Source organism: Aquila chrysaetos, chromosome 1, assembly GCF_900496995.4.
Source record: "Aquila chrysaetos chrysaetos chromosome 1, bAquChr1.4, whole genome shotgun sequence".
In the NCBI taxonomy this organism is placed as follows: Eukaryota; Metazoa; Chordata; class Aves; order Accipitriformes; family Accipitridae; genus Aquila; species Aquila chrysaetos.
In genome coordinates, this window is record NC_044004.1 from 41746490 (window position 1) to 41764413 (window position 17924).

At 41.5% G+C, this 17924-nt stretch overlaps 1 protein-coding gene across 1 annotated transcript in view; it reads right to left on the bottom strand.

The window, feature by feature from the left end:
* Positions 1–17924, bottom strand: part of GALNTL6 (polypeptide N-acetylgalactosaminyltransferase like 6) — a 512064-nt gene that overhangs the window by 55479 nt on the left and 438661 nt on the right. The window lies entirely within an intron of this gene.

Here is a 17924-nt window from a genome sequence, read left to right on the forward strand (position 1 = left end):
AACCCAACTGCTCAGTTCATTCAGTGCAGGTCAACACTTGCCTTATGAGTTTTAGAGCAAGAGGCTAAAAGGAACACATTCCTGTGGATGGCTGGTCAACAAAAGAAAAGACACATAACGTAGGAGAGACCTAGATGGCTTCCAGGCAGTGCTTCCTTATCAGAGAATTGACATGAAACTGGATCCTATGCTGTGTGCTTTGTAACACTGCAGCCCCTGAGGGAAAATTATCCCACCTAGGGGCATTTTTGTTCTAAAGTACTATTGGTGGTTTGTTTGGGGCTATGGAAGCAGATGGTACCATCCCTGAAGAACCGACTGGAAAATAAAAACTTCCCCGTTTGCCACTGATTTAGGATTTGGCAGTGAACTCAGGACTGGTAGATATCACAGGAATCCATGCGTAAGTTAGAAGTTTATTCAAGAGGACATGAAATTAATGGAACAACATTCTGCCATATTTTCTCTGCCTTAACACTTTTTATATTGCTATCATTTATCCAAGCCAGTGGAGAAGATAAAATAGCAAGCAGACAGCTGAGTGGCCTCTGCCACCATTAGGATGCCAGCGAATCCCCACACGCATGAATGTTAGAAAATGATCCTCTCACCTGCATTCATGGTAATGAAAAACATTATGGATATTTTGCCTTTCACTTCTATAAGATAGCTTTTTAAATATATAGATTTTAGATTATATCTTATATCAAACTACCCATTTTCATGACTAGGGAGCTCTGTTTTTAACAGACTAATTCTATTTTTCTTTAGAGATTATATTTTTAAAAGCACATAGAAGCTTTGGGAAACAAAGCTGCAATACTCTAACTGGCAAGGCCGTGCACTGTAGCATACACTGAATGCTAACAGTTTTTTACTTTTATTGACATTTCATACCTCAAATATTGACTGTTCTTTCCACATATGAATAAATTCAATGGAGATTTTATTAGAAACCTTCCCTTGGGGATTCTGATTACTACAACACATTTTCAATTCCTACTGAAACAAACCTAATTACAACATGCCCTTTGTGACTTCAAGTTCTAAATAATCAAAACACAATGTCCTTTTATAAAGATGGACTTGCATGGAGAATGCTTATAACTAAATCATTACTGGCAGAAGAAATGAAGTCCCAGAAATCACTGGGGAAATGCAGGATTTGTCTAATTCTCTTTGGTACAATATCTTTCATGAGCATTTCTCTTGACACAGTGAAGGGCCTAAGAAAAAGGCAGGTGAATCGGACAGAAGATGAAAAAATCAGAGACTTCAAATTGCAAAATAATTGGCAGATACTTACAAATGATACTTTATAACTAATCTGTAGATTTTCCAGTGATAATACTGAGTAAAGAAACCCCTTGTTATTTAGATGCGAAAGTTCAAAACATTTATTACAATTAGCAAAACTACCAAACAACGACTGGAACAGCAGCAATCTCATAGCTCTTGCACTTACTGAAAAAAAAAGGAAGGGAAAAAGAAATTGCGTGTAATATTGCTCCATTCTTTCTTGTTCCACAATATGTTCTGACATTTGTTGTTTTGCAGGAAAAGCAATGGAGAGGACAACCAGGACGGCTTTCTGGTTTTCACTGGAATGGGATGAGCAATAAGCTGTGTGAACCTGACCACTTGGCACAGGATATATATTCTACTCCATGCCACAAGCAGCTGCTGCTGAATAGGCCTTAAATTGTGTCCAAAATATGAAGACAAGAGTCCATTCCTACAATCATGACTGATATAAAAAGTCTTTTTGTAGTCAATAGGATCACTCACACAGATAAGAACTGCCCCGAGCCCAAAGGAGAAGAATTAATCTCTTGTTTAATGGCTTCTGTATAGAAATGTCAAGTATCAAGCTATGTTTGTAGAAGTAATTTGTCATGAAATGTCCTACTCGGGACACTTAAACAATCAGACTTGAGCTATTGTAGCGTAATATTATGTGAGTAATTACAGTGGGAAGCTGTAAAATACTTATAGTCAAAAACTTAAAAGGACAAAGACTCCCAAAACATCAGAAAAGCTGGAAAGGCTAAGGCTGCTAAACTTAAAAATAGTTATAAAAACATTCCACATGAGAAGTACTGTCTGAGTGGTTTGGCACTGAAGGTCAGTTTGTCTAACGTATTCTGCATGAGGTGGACACATCTTTTCGGCACTCGTCTGTTTCTGTTCGGTAGGTCAGCACAGAGCCTTTAATCAGTCTGGATTATACAAAGAGATGCATAGTGCAATATGCCATTCACTGGATACGATTATAATGACCAAATTTCAGCTGTTCCAAGCAACTGATCCCTATCAGCCCTTTCCAAAGTGCCCCAATATGCAGCATCATCATCTCAATTCAACACTGATCAATGCACAGTGTAATGTTTTCTTTATGTTGAATAATAGATCACAAAACCTACGTTCACCTACTGACATATGACACTAAATAGATGTGTCATTGGGCATCTTCCAGTCCCAACATCAGCATACCTACTACACATGTCATCTAGCACAGGTACTTTCCTAAGTGTCTTTGTGCATGCTGTCAAAGCTCCTCTTTCCTTTTCACATCTTCACGAATCCTTTAGGTGCACTGTATATATCACTCTTGCAATGTAATGATTCCAGACCCCGCTATGCAGTTCATTTGTTTGCAGTATACCACAGTCGCTTCTAATGCAAGTAACTTCACACTCCTTTTAAGTCCGTGTCATTCTTTCTCTTACCTTGAAAATTCATAGATGATCTCTTTTCTTCCTCTGCATGTAAATTATGAGAAGTTACAAAATTCTTTGCTGGCTTGTGTTGGGGTGGGGGTTTTTTTTGCAGTCTCACTAAATCAAACTCTTTTTCTGTCTCAGCACAGGAATCTGTGACCTCTTGGGCCATTTTTTGATCAGCTGACTTTTAACTGCAATATTGTTCTTCTAGGTATAGTCAGTGAGACTCACTGTTGTATAATTTTATTGTCACTCCTAAGCAGTTGGGTTATTCTTATGTTAGTTTTCCTTCACTATATCTTTCTAATGAGTTGTTTGCAAAATTCATCATATGTTGATAGATTTAACATGGGTGCACGCTGCCTCCATCTTACCTACGATAAATACCTGTGTATATGCATGCATGTTTCATACATTTCTACTCACTGGCACCCAGTCAACTATTTTACAAGTGATAATTAAATTGTCCTTGAAGAGGCGTAGCACTAAAATTTCACCCATGTTTATTTCTGTGCTAAAAGTTCTCCTGATTTTTTTTTTCAGTTTAAAAGAGCACTCATGCGTAGGCTAGCACAAAATGACTAACTTTGCAATGATAAGTATCTTGCTTTTTAAGCAGTTCCATTCAAATTCTAGTCAATGTTGACAATGAAATCATTCCTTTCTCCAGAGCAGGGGTGCATTCGGATTTAGCAGAGTTCCATTATGTTTTAACTTAAAGTAACATCTTTCTTGAACGACTCAAACTTGTGAAATGCTAATGTGGCAGGAGAGCGGGTATGTACCCAACAGTACCCACTACTGATAGTAGCTGCTTGTGACAGGTTGTGACAAAGTTACACAAGCTTTCTGCTACTTCCCAGTGCAGAAGGCACTGTTAGGCTGGATGAAGATCCGGGCTAATTTACTTTGACTCAGACTTTTGCAGCCTACATCTCCACATAATCAACACTCTCTCCACTAAAATTGCAACAAGGCCTCATTTTGATGCCAAATGTGGCAAATTTCTCATGACCAACAGAGTTCAAAAAATTTGGATAAAAATTTGCACTCTTATGTAGTGACTGTTGTTGGAGATTACGAAAGTGCTACACAATCATCAGTTGGTTTCATTACATGAAACTGGTGCAAGTGGCATCATACCTGTATCACTTTTTTTGGTATTTAAGCAAATATTTTTACAAGTATGAAAAAGACAGAAAAAGGCATCAGGCTTAGTTTTTACATAACCTATCAGTTCAAATCGTATTAAAATAGATCATTGTGCTGAAACATGTAGCAGCCAAGTTGCATTACCTAAAATTAACTCATAAGGGCCTATAGAATTACATTTCATTTTTTAATTAGACTTTTTTTGCGGGGGGGGGGAGGGGGAGTGGAATATTAAGATAAAACCCCATTCTTCTCCAATGCACAGCCAGAAAGTCAGCTGCAGAGAGTCAGCTACAAAGAAAGCTCTAAAAACGTTTGAGGTTCAGTTTATAAAAATTTGCACTGTGATCTCATCACATGGCTTCTTGGCATATTTTGCATATTTTTCTTAACACATTGCTAAAGTTCATTGAAAAAATCATATTGTAAAAGAGTGATAAGCCCTTATGTTGGTAATGATGTTGAGGCCCATTTAGCCTTCCCTCCCATATTTAGAAAATTAATGAAGCTGTAGAAGAGGTGAGTCAGGTGAGTAGAGATGGAAGACTCTGAAGAGAAGGCTTCCCCTTCTCATAATTACCTCTCATAATCCAAGGAAAATCTATCTGAATTATTGTTAGAAGAGATCTACAGGACTCAGACTAAGGAGGTGGGTCAGCAGAAATGAGCATCCTGAAGCAAAAAGAAAATGAAAGCTTCTGGAAATGAATTACAGGCGAAGGTGTTCAGAAGGATAAAACTGAGGAGCAAAAGAACAACTGGAATATCATGCTGCAAGTCGTAGTAAAGAGACGGGTCCGATACACAAGCAGTCTTACAAGACTGAGACCTGAGCGCTGTAAAAGCAAGAAAGGGGAGCTGAGAGCAGCACTTCTGCTGAACCGCATTCATGTCATGAGCAGACATGGATCTTGGACATACAAAGCTCAACTGCAGCAAAAAAACCTTCAGCCTATTAGTAGGAAGTGAGTAAGAACTGTTGTGGGGAAAAATCCCAACCTCTAAGCCAAATTTAACACAACTCCATCAATTGACAGTACCTTTTCATATTGATGGGTACCATTTCTATTCAAGGTTGTCCCTTGAAAATATAATCTCTGAAAATTAAAGGTAAAAATAAAGATTGATCTGAGGCAAAATATTACCAACTGTCCCTAAAATAGGAAGTTACTTTATCCCTCCTGTACTTTGGTAACCTCCACTTTGAAGCATACCTAAAACTAAACACAAAAAAAGATTTTTTTTTTTTAAGAAAAGGATATATTCTTTCTTGACTTGTTTACATTCCCAACTATACTAGCTTCTGCATTTAAAGCTAACCCAAGGTCAGAATTCAAACAGGTAAGTAGTGTTTAGCACAGCCTAAGAATTTCAGAAGTGTAGGAAGGCACCCTGTCTCTGATTATTGTGAAAATCCAATTATTTTGATTATGAAAGCACGATGAACCTCCTACTATAAGCCCTCTTAATAACCCCTCTGGGTTATTATGAAACATGAGGCTGGAATTTTAAGGCAACGCCAATATTCTAACCTGAGTGTACAACTTATTTTTAAACAGGAAAAATCTGCTCAAGCTAACAAGGAAATCCCTGTCTATGGAAAGTAACACACAGGTAAATTGACATCTCATTTGACATTAAACTTCTATTTTCAAATAAGGAACAAAGCCAGCATTGTATCTTTAGATTATCCATCCTGGTTGCACAGTAATTCCATCACCACCTCCCAAGCATTAGGGAATAACAACAGTTCATTAAACCTCATCACTACCTTCAAGGATGTTCTCTCCGAATATATGGAGGCAGCAGCTAAACAGAATTACTATCCAATTACAATGTTATCTTCCTCTCTTTAGATGTAGAGGTATAAACCAGAGAACTAGCTTCCTTTTCCAGTGCTTACTTTTGCTTTATTGATTTACTTAAGCCCAGTATAGCATCATAAGCAAAGTTTAAAGTCAAGGAGAAATTTTTAAATTTCATTAAAGACGATAAATGATTGCTCTTAAAACAAAGCCACTGGCCTGAACATAGGTTCTTATTTCCAAAATAGTCCTTTAATTCAGACCTTGTCTGCCCAAGAGAAATTCCTAGACAAATAATGATAACAAATCCAAACAGTTAACAGTCTGCTATTAAAAGTTACAAGTAATTCTGATTAAGTTATTTGGATTACTATAACTCTATGACTCTGATTTCTGTAACTCTAAAACATTATGTACTTATTCCAGATTAAAGTAGATTTAAAGGCACCACAGCTCAGAAAAATAGCTTGGTACCTAATGTGTAAAAGTGACTTCAGAACTGGGGATTACAAACTGCTCCAGCAACATACTTTTTTGCGCTGCTCACACCTTCCAGCACAACCTCACAAGCGGACCAAGCCAGCTGGACCGCAGAGTGCTCCGGCAGCGCTGCTCACCGTAGCGTCCGCTCTGCAGGCAGGGCCAGCGGGGCTGCATCCATCAGACCTGTGTCGTTACCTGCACCATGTACACTCCATGGGGGCTGGTAAAACAACTGCTTGGTTCTTTTTATGGATGCCAGCTGAGGAAAAGAGCTCACTCTGATAACTATACTACATGCTGCTGTATAGCACCATATACATATTTGCAACAGTTGGGAAACTTTGAAAAAAGACAAAAAAGGCAGTCGAATTACAATCACCACCATAAACTCCACACAAAACAGAAGCTTTTTTTTTTTTTTTTTTTTCTGGCTCTCCTGCAGCATTTCAGGCTGAAGCTTTGTTTGTGCAACACTGAATGGTTTAGGTCGGCAAATGTGAAAGCTAGTATTGAAGCAAATGGCAACAGGAGTTTCAGTGGGTTTTCTTTTTTGTTCACCCCACTGTTCACATACCAGATCAGACTGAATAGTTAGTAAAGGCCATTTCCAGAACATCTCTGAGTTGCAAAGATTTTAAATAAGTGGAAGTATAGTTACAGTAACCTGCTCATGATTTTTTAGCAAAGTCTTTTAAGGTGCTGCTGCCTAGCATGCTGATGGAATCGGCTTTTCTTCAGGGTCCTGCAAACTACCCCTAGTGACTCTGATTCAGGCAGACAGAGCCCTCACGCTAGGCTAAGTGGATGAGACACACAGTTAATGATATGGCGCGTGGTCTGTCATGGAACTGAGGATGTGGATGAGTATTGTTCCACTGATCAGTTCTTCACTAGTACCACCAGCAACTGCCCCCACTCTACTCTTATACATCCATGCTGCTTCAAATGCAGAAAGGAAATGGGGACAAAAGGTAATTTTAATATTTTATTTATGTCTGTCTGTGGGGGTTAATGCAGAAGCCTAAAATGAATATGTGCTGACAGGGAGGGAGACTGGAGCCTGGGTAGCCATGCCATTGCTACAAAAAGCAGGTCATCTATTTGCCAGTGGTCAAAGGGACCTTAAAGATCATCTAGTTCCAATCCCCCTGCCATGGGTAGGGACACCTTCCACTAGATCAAGTTGCTCAAAGCCCCATCCAACCTGGCCTTGAACACTTCCAGGGATGGGGCATCCACAGCTTCTCTGGGCAACCTGTTCCAGTGCATAACCACCCTCACAGTGAAGAATTTCTTCCTCACATCTAATCTAAATCTACCCTCTTTCAGTTTAAAACCATTACCCCTTGTCCCATCACTACATGCCCTTGTAAAAAGTCCCTCTCCAGCTTTCTTGTAGGCCCCCTTTAGGTACTGGAAGGCTGCTAGAAGGCCTCCCCAGAGCATTCTCTTTTGTTCTCCAGGCTGAACAACCCCAACTCTCTCAGCCTGTCTTCATAGGAGAGGTGTTCCATCCCTCTGATCATCTTTATGGCCTTCCTCTGGACTTGCTTCAACAGGTTCATGTGCTTCTTATGTTGGGAGCCCCAGAGCTGAACACAGTACTCCAGGTGGGGTCTCATGAGAGCAGAGTAGAGGGGGACAATCACCTCCCTCGACCTGCTGGCCACACTTCTTTTGATGCAGCCAAGAATGCGATTGGCTTTCTGGGCTGCAAATGCACATTGCTGAGTCATGTTGAGCTTCTCATCAACCAACATCCCCAAGTCCTCCTCCACAGGGCTGCTCTCAGTCCACTCATTGCCCAGCCTGTATTTGTGCTTGGGATTGCCCCGACCCATGGGCAGGACCTTACGCTTGGCCCTGCTGAACTTCATGAGGTTCGCACAGGCCCACCTCTCAAGCCTGTCAAGGTCCCTCTGGATGGCATCCCTTCCCTTCAGCATGTCGACTGCACCACACAGCTTGGTGTCATCAGCAAACTTCCTGAGGGTGCACTTAATCCCACAGTCCATGTCACTGACAAAGATGTTAAACAGTGCTGGTCCCAATACCAACCCCTGAGGAATGCCACTTGTCACTGCTTTCCACTTGGACATGGAGCCGTTGACCACAACTCTTTTGAGTGCGACCATCCAGCCAATTCCTTATCCACCCAGTGGTCCACCTGTCAAATCCATGTTTCTCCAATTTAGAGACAAGGATGTCATGTGGGAGTGTCAAATGCTTTGCACAAGTCCAGGTAGATGATGTCCGTTGCTCTTCCCTTATCCACCAATACTGTAACCCCATCGTAGAAGGCCACCAAATTTGTCGGGCACGATTTGCCCGTAGTCAAGACATGTTGACTGTCACCAATCACCTGATTTTCCATGTGCCTTAGCACAGTTTCCAGAAGGATCAGTTCCATGATCTTGCTGGGCACAGAGGTGAGACTGACTGGCATGTAGTTCCCCAAGTCTTCCTTTTTCCCTTTTTAAAATGGAGGTTATGTTTCCCCTTTTCCAGGCAGTGGGAACTTCCCTGGACTGCCCGAGAGGGCCCACGTTTTCTCTAGTCTTCCTTTTATCACCAACATACCTATAGAAGCTTTTCTTGCTGCCCTTGACATCCCTTGGCCAGACTTAATTCTATCAGGGCTTTAGCTTTCCTAACCTGATCCCTGGCTGCTCGGACAATTTCTCTGTATTCCTCCCAGGCTACCTGTCCTTGCTTCCACCCTCTGTAGGGCTTCCTTTTTGCATTTGAGTTTGTCCAGGAGCTCCTTGTTCATCCATGCAGGTCTCTTGGCGTTTTTGCCCGACTTCCTCTTTGTTGGGATGTATCGCTCCTGAGCTTGGAGGAGGTGTTCCTTGAATATTAACCGGCTTTCTTGGACCCCTCTTCCCTCCAGGCCTTTATCCCATGGTACTCTACCAAGCAGATCCCTGAAGAGGCCAAAGTCTGCTCTCCTGAAGTCCAGGGTAGTGAGCTTGCTGTGCGCCCTCCTTGCTGCCCTCAGGATCTTGAACTCCACCATTTCATGGTCGCTGCAGCTAAGGCTGCCCTTGAGCTTCACGTTCCCCACCAGCCCCTCTTTGTTGGTGAGAACAAGGTCCAGCAGAGCACCTCTCCTCGTTGGCTCCTCCATCACTCGGACGAGGAAGTTATCAGCAACACATTCCAGGAACCTCCTGGACTGCTTATGCCCTGCTGTGTTGTCCCTCCAACAGATATCGGGGTGGCTGATGTCCCCCATGAGGACCAGGGCTTGTGAACGTGAGTCTGCTCCTGTCTGTCTATAGAGGGCTTCATCAGCTCGGTCTTCCTGGTCGGTGGCCTGTAACAGACCCCCACTATAATGTCACCTGTCCCTGCCCTTCCTTTAATCCTGACCCATAAGCTCTCAGTGGGCTCCTCATCCATCCCCAGGTGGAGCTCCATGCACTCCAGCTGGTCATTGACATAGAGGGTGACACCCCCTCCTCCTCTCCCCTGCCTGTCCTTCCTAAAGAGCCTTCCATTGTGTGTCCCTCCATTCCAACACTCCAGTCATAGGAACCATTCCACCACGTCTCTGTGATGCCAGTAAGATCATAGCCCTGCAAGCGTGCGCACGTGTCTAACTCCTCTTGTTTGTTCCCCATGCTACGTGCGTTTGCATAGAGGCGTTTAAGTTGGGCCCCCGATGAAGCGGACTTACCGGCTGGAATTCCTTTGTGCTGCTCTTCAGGTGCTCTCCTGCTGACCTGTGATCCCTCTCCAGTCTCTGGGCATCTATTGCTGGCACTGGCATCAAACTGGTAGGAGTGGGATGGATTGAGGTTCCCCTCCCTCAGCAACATTAGTTTAAAGCCCTCTTCACCAGCTTGGCAAGCCTGTGACTGAAGATGCTCTTCCCTTTCTCTGACAGATGGACCCCATCAGCCCCCAGGTTTCTGAAAGCCAGTCCTTAACTACAACAAAATTAGACTTCTCCTTGTCTGCACCAGAGGCACAACAATATTTTCTTGTAAAAACTGTGAAACAGTGAAAGCAGTTTTTCAAAAATGGAACTGACAGAAAAACACTGGAAAGCACTTCACGATGAAGGATGAAGGAGCTGAAAACTGATGAGGTTGAGCACTTCATTGTCCCATGACAGCATCTGCTTTTAATTTGATGTTGTTGTAAAGACGGGCAGGCAGGGCTGTGGAAGCCCAGGGAAATGAACCTTCCTGTTTTATCATCATAGTAAATCACATTAAAAAAAAAATCTCCATTTGATAATAAAAATAAAATGAAAGTCTGGTCTAGGGATAGCTCTCCACATTTGCATAAGCTCATTCACTCTGTACTAACAGTGCATGGAAATGTGCCTTAGCAATAATGAGCTAGAGAGAGAATATCTACATTGTGATCTATGGGAGATTAATATTTTTGAGGTTTTCAACAGCAAGGCTGTCAGGAATTGCAGAAGATACCCAATAGCTTATTTTATTTCCTCAAAGAAGAGTTATATCTAGTGTTTTGCTTTCAGAATTTGGATGTGAACTGGTTGTTTTAAAAAACAGTGTGTAGACAGCTTTCATTAACTGTTAGTAAAATGTTCTGATGGCAAGAGTTGCTGACTGCTGTTATGAATGCTCATTTCTGTTAGAAACTCTTTCAGCTATGTGAATATTTTGGTATGCAGCTGAGAGGAACATGGTCTATCCCGGTTGAAATATCACATTTTTCTTTTATTCTAAATATAAGTGTAGATTTACCTAAGCATCACAAGTACGGTTATTACACTATTTACTGATAAATGGTCATATCCAGAGGTGAAGCACTAGAAAACTGTATGGCTGAATACACAGTTCTGCTTGCAGCCAATGTCTTGCAAACCTCCAGCTGGGTCTTTAGATGGTTTAAGTGTATGAAGAATACATTGCCAGTGAAATTACGCTGTTGTACGTGAACTCTGGACCTGACCTTGAAGGCAAATAAGGATAATGAATTTGCCAAAGAGTTCTGCTAATTTGTATAGGCCATAGTGGAAACTATTCTGAACAAACCGTACGACTCTCAGAGCTGGAAATGAGAATCCCTATGTAGTGTAGCTGCCCACACACAGAGTACCTCCATCCAGTGAGAAGCCCAACCTCCCTGACCCTAGGAGTTGCACGCTAAAATTTTCATATAGCTGGAAGGTACAAGATATATTTCTGAGAACAGCAAGCAGAAAGGGGACCTCTGAGGGTAATTCAAGAGCAGGAAAATGGCAGTTCCCCAGAAGTAATCCTGCCTCATGTGGGATAGGGCTGGACTGGGTACACAGCTGGCTTTTGGGTGACTCACGGATAGAAGCTGCCTTGCAGGCTTTCTCCCTCCCGGATCCAGAGGCTCACACAGCGCAGCTACTCTTGTACCAGCATGGTCCCACTGCCTGCCACGTGACAGCGCAAGGATCAGGAGGGGTCACCCTAACCTATACGTATCTATAATGAAAATACTGCAAGAAAAAATTGAGAACTGAAAACAATAACATATAAGCACTGCAACTGCATTAACTCAAATCCCAAGACGCCTGTCTAGACTCGCTTTCAGGAAACGCTATTCTTTTGCATTTATCTAGACTAATAGTATATGGATAAAAACGATATGGTTATTTTAAGAAACATCTGAAGAGTTGGAGAAATTGGGGCAATCACCCCTGAATAATTTCCAAAAATTTGCTAGTGAAAGCCTTATCATTTCAGAATTAAATTAGAAAGCACACAAAAGGCATATCAAATCCTGAACTGGCAGGACGGTAAGCTGGACGGTAATAAGGACTCTTGCGACTGACCTATAAAGGCTTTATTGTTAAGAGTTTACAAAAAAACCAAACCACCCCAAACCCACCAAAAACCAACACAAAAAACACAACAGAAAAAGCAAATCCTTAATAACAAATAATCAGAATAATCTCTGTTAGAAATGGCAGCTACCAGCCGCAATGAAACTGTTGTTTCATCTGATCTCCTCCATCACGGTCACATTCACCACCACGAACAAAGGGGCTCTATATTGTCTAGATGGTTAATGACAGACAGTCTCGTTAAATAGATGACATTCATAGGAGGGAATTGGTAATACTGTTATCATTTTACAGACTACACAAAGAGTGCTCAGTGCTTCTGATCTAATAGGTTTCTTAGCTCCTCATGGAAATACTTCAAATGCAGATTCAAAGAGGATCGTCAGTGGCTGCTTTAAGGCCCCAAGTCCACACTCTGAGGTGTTTCCACTTTTCCCCAGCTTCTCAGCCTCAAACGCGAAGGCTGTTCTTGGAAGTGTGAACCGAATCTGAGTAAGAGGTCAAGGTGCTGCTGTAACCCACACTCAGTGTCAGCCTACGGACGGGCTTCATACCTCAAATCATCTGTTTTCCCCAAGGAGTCACACTGCTCCATCTGCCCAGAAACCTCTCACCATGGGACGTCACTTTAGCCCTGCAGGTACTTACATCACCTCTGTTGGACTGCTCAGTAATCTACCCTTAATCTTTGAGATTATCGTCTGTTATTTAGTGGCAACGGCCAAGTTCAGCACGGATTATGCTAACTGAACAAAAGCTGTATGCATCTGAAGCACAGAAGTCTTCTGATGAGAGGACTGCTTGTGTCTACACTGTCACCGTAACCTCCTTCCTTTTTGATCTCTCGACCTGAGTCCCCAGCTACCCACACTGACCCCATCCTACCTCGTTCCCCAACTCCCATCCGGGAAACTCCGCCAGGTCCCCTGAAAGGGGGGAGCCCTCAGGGGACGCTTTTCTCTGGCTAGCGTAAGCCAGGGAGCATGGGTCTCACCAGCAGGTTTCACTCCCTCCACTTAGGGCAGTCATTCCTTTACTTTCATAAGTAAAAATATTCCCTGACTACCAGCTAAACAGAAATGGGAATTATGATGCCATAAACAGCAGGATAATAAATCTGAATACTTTGCTAATGAATACATTTTCAAACCACTCCATCTCCAGCTACCAGAGGAAAGCCCATAGAAACTGTAGAGAAGAACAGTAATTAGGTCAGTCTGACATTTGTTGTCCTACGTTTGTGAAAATATTTTCCTGAAAACTTCAGTTATACAACAACACATAACCAAACTTAATACACACAGTAAATTGTTGGCTGTCATTACCACTAATGAGAGAGGAGAGTTATAGTTGCAAAGCAGCTGCTGTAGCATTCAGCCATATTCTGCTGGCAAGAAAATAAAACTAATGAAAGATTTAAAGGAAGAATGTTATGCACGAGCCTTCTCAGACACGCGATTAAATACAAATTGCAAAACACAAATAAGTACATTATAAAACACAGAACTGCAGGTCAAAAATTGAGATTATTAGCACTGACAGAATCACTTTTATAGCTTTCCTTCTGAAGCTATACACAGGATGCTATTCTTCTAAATGCTATGTTCATAAATAAAGATAAAATGGAACAGAACACTGCAAATATTTTCCCCTCATAACTATACTTTAACAGCAGAACCATGTCTCCGCTGTAATTACAGAAGATGCTATTCCATTAACAACTAATATTAGGAACGAGTGGGAAAGCAAACAAGCTAAAGGGAAAAAATCTGCTTCCAAGTATTGCTAAAAGAAACCCATTCATAACTGAGTCTGCTGTTTAGTGATGAGGCTTAATCTCAGTGGAGGCAGAAAAGCAATTCAGTCACAACTAAGCTGTCTTTTGGGGTCAGGTGAAGTGGATTCCTGACAACATCTTTCAATCACTTGCAGATGCAACTATTCCTGGAGGCCAAAACCTGCTGTAGCTGGAAGATACGATTTCTTGACAAAGAGTAATAGCAAGAAAGAAAGACTGAGTACATTTTCTTAGAAGAAGAATGAGCTTCACAGAGGTCAGCATTTTGTCTTTGTTGCTTCTCTTTTCAGAGCAGGGACAGCAGCTTCAAGCAAATCTGACACAGCATGCTCTGCATTAGCAGTTTTCTTCCTCCATACATCACCCTGTCTGTACCAATACCCTTTAGATACCTTCCCGTTAATCTGGGAGTGGTTCATACACCTGCATTTCCCAAGGAGAAAACTCAGCGTACTCCGACTCCCCATGTAGAAGCAACATACAAAACAACCTTCCTCTCCCTGCATCACAGGGGAGGGATTCACCTTGAGACTTGATTTCACTTCCTACGGGATTTATTAAATCAGAGAGCAATGAAGCAAGAGATGCACCGTCTGTTTGGGGTTCAGTTTTTAAATATGACTGCTGTAGGGGACAGACTCTCATTACTGTCTGTACAGGTGCCATCTGAAGTAATGACTAAAGAAAATTAAGAAACAGTGAAAAAAGTCTTCCTATTTTTGCTTTGCTAACTTGAGCAACTCTGAAAGTACACAGTAGATGCCAGCAAAAGATCCATGTATGCATTCCTGGTAGTTCTTCAAGATCAACATATTATTTGCTGTGCACTAATAATAAAGATGGGTGCCAGGCAAAACTCCAAATGAATAATATCAGCCTCCACAAACTCCCATTGCCATGAGCAATGGTGTCCACATGATGAACACCACGCAACCGAGCCAATATTCCTACAATAGATCTTCACATCTCTGTGGAATAATGAAGTTCACTCCACTGTCAAGATACATTCAGAGCACGTGTGTATGTATTTCATTATCAAGACAAAAGCCAACAGCCAAGTATTCAGCAAGAAATATGTATCATATTCTTGACAAATAGTGTAAGTAATAAAAAGCTCCTGTTTCAGAGAAGGGAATATAGTCAAGAACATTTTTCTTCTTGCATGAAAGATTTTGAGTTTAGTTTTCCAGCTACTGAGTTTTATCGAAGAAGCACAGCTAATTTGTACTCTAGGTGGAGATTAATGTAAGATCTTTTAAATAAATTTTCTAATAAGAAGTCAGCACGCAATCTACTGCAGTAAGTAGCAAAACATAAAAATAATCCATTTTCAGGAAGTGCATGGCTTGTCTGCTGATGTAAATAATCCTTTGAAATATCAATTCTTGCAAAAAGGTGTTTGTTTAGGAATTGATACATGAGGAGGGCTCTCCTCAGCCACTAAACTGCTCTAGCTGGGCCTGTCTCCTACAGCCTCAGTGCAGTTATACATCCTGCATTCATGCCTGCCTCGTTAGCTGCTGAAAACACCTTATTTTAAGAAACGTTATTTTTAATTTTAAGAATTCAAATACTGACCTATAATACCAAATAAAATGTATGCAGGGCTACTATGCAGGAAGCTACATTTAAAAAAAGTCTTTTGAAATATGATTTCGCACACATCCCTAATGTTAACTCTGAATATATTGTTTGAATTTTTGCTTGAATTACTTTTCAGTACTATATAATCTTAATCTTTAAAATAAAACTTTTTAGAGTCAAACATTTCCTGTTATTGTAAGCCTTGCAGACTGACTTTATTACAAAAGGTTTAATTACTATGCTATATTTCCCTCTTAGGAAACAAACACATAAATGAAGTACTTCAGTGAATGAGGAATGCTCCTTCCTACATCTCAGTTACTAAATTAAGTCCCTTGATTGAGCTGAAGAATTCAACAAATCACTAAGCACTGTTCTTTGTCCATGGAAATGCAGTTTTCATAGCAAAACAATAGCTGCGCACAAGTAAACCATCGCCACTAGAGTTTTATATAGCACTCCTTAAAATATTAAGGGCTGATGAAGCGGATTGTCTTCTTGATCACTTCACACACTGCCTTTGCCTGAAGCAAACTTCAGTAAATAAAGGGGGGACAATGCTACAACTGTTTGAAAACCTTCCCAAATCTCCATGGGAACAACTAATCACTATCCCCTTTTTAATGACCTTTTTCATGTAAGAAGACAGATACGATGTTCTCCCTCTCAGTCCTCTGTTCTAGATGGAACAACTGAAGTTCAGCTGGAGTCTCCAAATGACTATTGCATGGTTCCCAGGTACGGTGATCAAATCTGGACACAGCAATGCACCTGCAACTTCACAAGTATGCAGACTGGAACAGTTACCTGCAACTTCTTATGGATGTTAACACATTGCACAATGAAAATTGAACGTTGCTGTTTACTTATAAGTAATAATATAATAATATAATATATAATCATCCTTTCTCGCCACTGTGCTGACTAAATAGCTATTTGCATTCATGCTTTAAATTTCTCCCCTGCTGTGGCACTCGATGTTTTTCAGTGTCAAATATCATGTTCTTTTCTTCTAATTATTTCTTCAATTTGCCAGGACCAACTTGCATTTCGACCCTGTCTTCGCAATGACTTGTAAGCCCCTGCCAATGCCAGCTTGCTTTGTTTTTAAAAATTTACTACCTATTTTTTTTTCAGATAATTAATGAAGATACTGAACAGAACTAGGATGTGGGGTTCTGCAGCGACATTTGCTTCAGGGACCTGCATCAGTATTTGACACAATCTCACAGTTTAACATCAAACCATTCACAGCTACTCTTTGACAGCAATTTCTTCTCAACCTGTTGTGTAGTCATCTGATGAAAATAAAAGATGTATCCACACTCTGTCAGCTTTATGAGAAAGCAACATTGGCAGCACCAAAAGCCTTGGAAGGAAGATGGCATTTACTGCCTCCCTATTCTTCTAAGTAGCCGAGTTCCTAATATTGCTTAACACATCTAATATCTTGCTGCTACCGAAGGGAGAGATGTCACTCCCCACTCACTCCTCTAATCCTCCCCGCTGTAGCTTGCAGGTGTGTGGTCTCCTCCCCACGGAGTAGCTTTGTCCTCCTCAAACTGCTTAATTCACTCAAATGCTAGAAAACTAGTTATTTTTTCCTGAGTGTGGGGTTTTTTTTGCCATTTCACTGAGTTTACATGGCTCCTGGAGGTGGGTACTGTAAAGCGCAGGAGGCAACACTAAGTCAGCAGTGTGACAGACTGCCCCACAGCAGGATCATCCTCTCTCCAACCTGGTGGCAGGGAGCTGGTCATGTTCTCCCTGTGCCTCATGGCACCATATCCTCTGTCAAAGGAGGAAATTAAAGTTCTATGACAGGGTCAGTTCCTGACAAGCCCATATTAATAATTTTATTATCTTTTAGATAACTGCAAGTGGGTTATTTAGTATTTTTTTCTAATGTTTGATCCATGCTCAAAGAGAGCCTTATTCACTTCTTTCTGATTAGGTCATTTATAATAGCCTCCAAACGCAGATTAAGTATTCTATAATACCTACGATCATCCTTTTCTTTTCCCTTCTTTCCTCATCCAGAGCCATTCAATAAACCTGACTCTTGCCTGTCCCAAAATTTCATAGCAAGTATACATAATCTTGTGTACCACACAAATCCTCCTCCTCCTCACTCTCTGGATCAGATTTGCAAATCACTGGGGAAATCCCTGCATCTGCTGTTCTTGATAGAGCACTGCTGGGAGCATTCTGAATTTTAGGCTGCTTCTGAGACCCAGAACGGTACGTCCCCACCCTTTCCAGTCATGCTGCACCCAGCAGTATCATTTGCACCAGCAATAATGCCCCAAATCTGCAGGTTTCTGGGTGCTTGAAATCAGAATAGCAGAATCACTCCCGTTTTGGAAGAACCTGGGAAGCCACAGCCAGCACAACCTCTGCCTCAAACAACTTTTCCCTGGCTCACCTCTTCTGCTTGTTGTTGTTATTATCAGAGTGTGTTGACCCTGCCTTCAGGGCAGGAAAGTGCGTCTGCAAGGTGCACTCAGACTGATGACATCCAGTACTTCCCTCGGAGAACACCAGCTGGAGTGTCCCTGGAGCCAACTCTGACATCA